Source organism: Saccopteryx bilineata, chromosome 4, assembly GCF_036850765.1.
Source record: "Saccopteryx bilineata isolate mSacBil1 chromosome 4, mSacBil1_pri_phased_curated, whole genome shotgun sequence".
In the NCBI taxonomy this organism is placed as follows: domain Eukaryota; kingdom Metazoa; phylum Chordata; class Mammalia; order Chiroptera; family Emballonuridae; genus Saccopteryx; species Saccopteryx bilineata.
Genome location: NC_089493.1, coordinates 174556009 through 174561308, shown reverse-complemented (window position 1 = coordinate 174561308; position 5300 = coordinate 174556009). Strand labels below are relative to the sequence as shown.

Here is a 5300-nt window from a genome sequence, read left to right as displayed (position 1 = left end):
GACACCAGTCATGGCACCAACCCTAATCCAATATGACCTCATCTTAACTTGATGACGTGTGCCAAGACCTTATTTTCAAATAGGGTCACACTCACAGGTTCTTGGTGAACATGAGTTTTGGGGAGACACTAGTCAGCCTGTTACCAGAAAGGGACCAGGCCCAGAGCGGGTCTGTCTCAGGCCGGCTTGTAGTATATGGGTTCTTGATTTTGTGCAGGAAAGAGTTCACAGCATGGGTCCAGGTGATCTTGAGAGTAGTTTACTAAAGCTGGGGACAGTGAAACAAGGAAGGGCTTACGGTCGAAGCAGCAGCAGGAGAGCCTGGGTGGGCTGCTTTGGTTTTCTAGAAACACAGGAAAGACGTGAGTCACTGAGGGGCTGCTGTCAGCTCACTGAGAAGTCAGAGAAGAGGGGGCCTTGGGGACAGGTTCAGAGGGTTAGCCCAGGACACGCTGCTGCTGCCCACGGCTCCCCTGGTTGTGAGGCTCGTGGGGACCCTCAGAGTTTAGGAGACGTGTGCCCGTGGCGGAAGGAGAGGGGCAGAGAAAGGCACTGCCAGGCCGAGGAGGAGAACGCAGGCTGGGTCCCCTTGTCCTGCGGGTTTCAAAGGCTGAGTTTAGGGGAGGTCTCAGGGAAGGATCTCAAGAGAATAGTCATCAGTTTTTCCAGGTGTGTTCTCTCACAGTTGTGGTCATCACTGATGGGTCAGTGCCAGAGCAGGGGGTCATTAGTCATTGCAGCTGGTCCTGGTGTAACCTGCCTGATTTTGCTGCATTTCTGGGCCTGGGGCTGAAATACAACTGAGACCTAGATGTGATCTCTAGGGAGGAAAGGTCAGGGGATCTAAACCACGGGGCCAGCGATAAGCCAGAGGAGAAAAGGCCACCCTGGTGGCAAGGTCCAGCACCAGTTTTGCCCGTTGCTAGGCACCTAGGGCTTTCCGCCTTGGTGACCTTCTGTATCTGGCTGTAAATTGCTCGGCCAGTTTGTTTAGCTGTCTCAGTTTCCCCGTTCTGCTTGCCAAGGAATTTCCCTACTATCCTGCCTCAATTTTCTTACTATCTTGCCTCAAACCCAGTACAATCCCTTAACCACCAGCTGTCAGAATGAATTTAGTGCCTTATTCCCCATTTGCAGATGGCGCTGGAGGAGGGACCAGGGCCACACTCAGGAGGAAGAGGGAAGCAGCATAGGAAATCCTTCGCAGGGCAATGGCCAGGGCTGCTTATCAGCCTGGGGTCTGGACTTCAGCTTTCTAGCCCATCTCCCCTCTCTCTCCCTGACCCCTCGCAGCCCTTCCTGGCAGCAGGCAGGAAGCAGCTTAGCCTAATGCCCTGCTGACCTCGTGGGAATAAGTCAGCAGCAGTAGCAGCAAGAACGCAAGAGGAAAGCCAGGGGCTGGAGCAAGCTGGAAAGAATGTTGACCTGGGGCCAGCAGAGGGAGAGGGCTGGAGAGGCCCACTTGCCTGCGAAGGACCCTTATCTCCTCCAAGAGTCAGGTTTGTGTGTGTGTGCGTGTAGGTGGGGTAACCAGAGGCCTGGGGTGGGGGGAGCCCTGTTGCCTGCTCTCAGGCCCTCCCCAAGCTCGGACAGCTGCTGATTCAGATTCTAGGACAGGCAGGGCCCTTAGAGACATCTCAACCCAGGGGAATAATAAAATTTAAAAAGTGGGTCTAAACCAGACTTCCTTCCTCTGAATCCTCCTTAACACAGTGTCCCACACAGCTACTATCAATCAGCTGCAGCTGACAAGTGTGGAAATCTGTACTACGGTTCTAAGCCCACACTCAGGAGTCTGAGCCTCCATGCCAGGTCCCCGAGGGGCTGAAGCACCCCCTTCAGGTCCCCTGACTGAAGAGAGAGGCAGGTCAGGGCCAAGTCTCCCGATCTAGATCCCAGGCACTTCTTCATGACTCTCAGCCTTCACATAGGGTGACACCCAAGCCTTCCTTCCTTCCACTCCCTGTGAATCATTCCTGGCTGCTGCCAAGAAGCAGGTTTCACAGCCGCTGAGCTGGCAGCGCTGGCTGGCATCCGAGGACAGCTGCTGTGGCGGGGCCCACCCTGCCCCAGGCCACTGCCCTGTGTGCTGGAACGTACAGGTAAGAGTGTGCCTGGTCAAGTAAGTTCAAGGAGGGTATTCTGGGCAGAAGAAGCATGTGCAGAGGGTCAGACAGAGCTGAAGGGAGAAAGGAGTGGGGTGGGGGCTGGAGGGTTTGGGACATGGTCAGGGGCACATGAAACCATTGTCCACAAGACCTGGCTTCTGGTCTTGGCTTAGTCACAGTCTTGCTGTGGCACGTGGGGTAAGCCCTTGCCCTCCTGGCCCTTGGTTAGTCCATCTGTACAATAGGAGGCCATTCCTGCCTGGTCTGGGTTCCCAGTGCCCTCTTTTTCTCTGGCCTGGCCAGTGGAGGGGACCAGGTGCTGATCCTCAGAGAGGCCCAGCCTGGCTGGCATCTAGCCCAGCTGTCCCCAGGCCTCTGCACAGGTCTGGTGGGGAGAGAGACAGTATGTCCTTCTCAGGAAGCAGCCTGGCACAGGGAACCAGCCACCATGCACCACTCTGACCCTGAGTGAGTCATGTGTTCTATCTGGGCCTTCCCCTCCGTAGCTCAACAGCTGGTGGGGCGTCTAGAGCTGGGGGGGCGGATTGTGTGTGTGTGTGTGCCTGCACAGCCCAGGAATGTGTTTACTTCCCCCTGTGTAGGGAGGAAGCCGAGCAAGGCCCCTGTTGGATTCCTTCCCAGACAGGCCGCCAGGCCTCTCCTCCCCCCCCTCCCCCAGGCGAGCCACATTGTCCTAGGCAGCCCCGCCCCCCGGCGACATTGCGAGGCTGTCCCGCCTCACTTTACCCTTCCACAGATACAAACCTCACCCAGTTAGGGCCACTCTGGGCCTGGAACTGGGACCTGCTCTCCTCCAGCTCTGTGTGTAACCCTTGTGGGATCCCGGGAAGTCCCTTGCCCTCTCTGACCTCAGTTTCCCCTTTCTGTTGTACAGGAACGGGATGAGGTGAGCTCTGAGGGACCCAGTCCCAGGAGTCAGGCCTCTGTGAGATCTCCCAGGAAGACAAGATGATCTAATGGCTATGAACGCGAGTTCTCATTCATTCACCGAAGTGTCAGCCCCTGAATGTGCCAGGCTCTGATCTAGGTGCTGCTCGTTCAGGACAGATGCCATCCCCCCCCCCTGCAATGAGGGATCGAGTGTTGAGCAAATGCCTCATTATCCACTGTGGGGGGTGTTAAGAAGACTCACTACAAACGAACTATCAGAGAGAGATGAGATGAGGGGTCAGGAAAGGGGTCCCGCAGGAGCTGACATTTAAGCTGAGATGTGAAGAAAGAAACGGTGGCAGTGTCATCGAGAAAGGGGCAGGAAGAGCCTTCTAGGCTGCAGGGCCAGCCTGTCTGAAGACTGAGGAAGGGGCATGGGGTCAAGGAACTGACTTTACCATTAGAGCCCGTGGGACCTTCGAAAGAGCCCCTAGTCGCCTGACCTGTGGTGGCACAGTGGATAAAGCGTCGACCTGGAAATGCTGAGGTTGCCGGTTCGAAACCCTGGGCTTGCCTGGTCAAGGCACATATGGGAGTTGATGCTTCCAGCTCCTCCTCCCTGTCTCTCTCTCCTCTCTCTCTCTCTCTTCCTCTCTCTCTCTCCTCTCTAAAATGAATAAATAAAAAAAATTTTAAAAAAAAGAGCCCCTAGTCTCCCCAAGGCTCATTGTCATCGTTTGCAAATTAGTGATAATATCTAACTTGCAAGATACTCATGAGGATTTTTTCCATTTGATTGATTTTAGAGAGAGAGAGAGAGAGAGAGAGAGAGAGAGGAAGGGAAAGAGAGAAAGAGAAACATTGGTTTGTTGTTCCACTTATTTATGCATATATTGGTCGCTTCTTGTATGTGGCCTGACCAGAGATCAAATCCACAACCTTGGTGTATGGGGACAATGCTCTAACCGACTGAGCTCATGAGAATTTAATTACACAGGTCCCCCTGCTTATTCTGCGGCTTTATGAAGACTCGGAACTTAGAAACAGCAGCTCTGGCATGTATGATCTATGTCTATTGGTTTGATTATATTTTATAATCCACTCTGACCCTGGATGAGCTGTATCTTTGTTTTTCTTTATTCTTCAGCTCTTATTTTGAATTTGCACTATCATGTTGCATTTTATGTGTTCCTTTATATTTCTGTAAAGGGGATGTTGTTTTTATTACTGGTACTATTATGAAAGTGTGGAAGAATGCTTTCCAGGGTGTCAGCTGCTATGCAAATGTGAGGAAGTCTTAGCACATGTCCCAAGTGTCTCAGGCTGTGCTGACATATAATATATAGTATCAAAGAATCAAAAGCTCCTTACAAACCTCACTCATGTGTAGGGGAACTGTGGACACTGGGCCGCTGGAACACCCCAGGCAGATATATGGGTGTGCTGGCCGGGAGTAAGTCCCCTCAGGATGAGTCCTGGGGAAAGAGGTCCCCAAGGGCCAGAGGGCAGTGGGATGGTCACAAGGTGGCATCGCTGGGCCTGGAGCTCTGAACTCACAGACCACTGGGTCCTTGTGAGCTTCAAAGGCCGTGACCTAGAGAAACATTATGCTTTTAATGCTTCTCCTGCCCTGTTTTTTCTTTTTTCATTATCCTGTTTTATTTGGAATTTAATCTTTTAAGCCATCATCTCCAATCCTTGTGGGAAGTGGGTGGGAGGCATTGGGCCCCAGATGTTTGAGAGCTGGGATTATCTGTGGAGCCCCAGCAAGCGGGACCAGAGCTGACCGCCCCCGCCTGGCTCCCCCTGCTCATCTGCAGGGGGGTCCCACGTGTGTGAATGTGTGAGCGTGGGAGTGCTTGAGCATACAGTCGTGTGGGTGACAGAACAGATGGAGGAGTTGTGTGTGTGAGTACTTGTGAGAGCTGTGTGGAAAAGTGGGTGTGCATCAGCATGTGTTTGAAAGTACGAATGTGTGTGTGTTGTGTGTGTACACAAGTGTGAGTGTGAGAATGCTTGCGAGTGGTGTACAAATGGGTGTGCATTCAGGTGTATGGGTGTGTTTGTGTGAAAGTGTGTAAGAGTACAATCATGAAATGTGTGTGTGTTGGTGTATGTTCATCTGAGTGTGTGAGTAGGGTGTGATTTGTGTGAAAATCTGTGCTAATGTGTCTGAGTGTGTACGTGAGTCTATCCTCCCCACAGCACCTAGCCGAAGACCCTGCAGGGTGCCCACTGCTCCTACAGAGGCCCACACCCTGAGGCCCAGTGACCGCACCCCGACAGATGCTCCCACACTAG

General features: G+C 53.0%; 1 long non-coding RNA gene across 2 annotated transcripts; it reads left to right on the top strand.

The window, feature by feature from the left end:
- The first annotated feature begins 1215 nt into the window (after positions 1–1215).
- On the top strand, positions 1216–4259 carry LOC136336026 (uncharacterized). 2 transcript variants are annotated; one of them, XR_010731356.1, is made up of 2 exons: positions 1216–1499; positions 3004–4259. It is a non-coding gene; the product is annotated as an uncharacterized lncRNA (long non-coding RNA). The 2 variants fall into 2 exon arrangements; XR_010731357.1 differs by lacking the exon at positions 1216–1499 and adding an exon at positions 1519–2102.
- The last annotated feature ends 1041 nt before the right edge of the window (positions 4260–5300 follow it).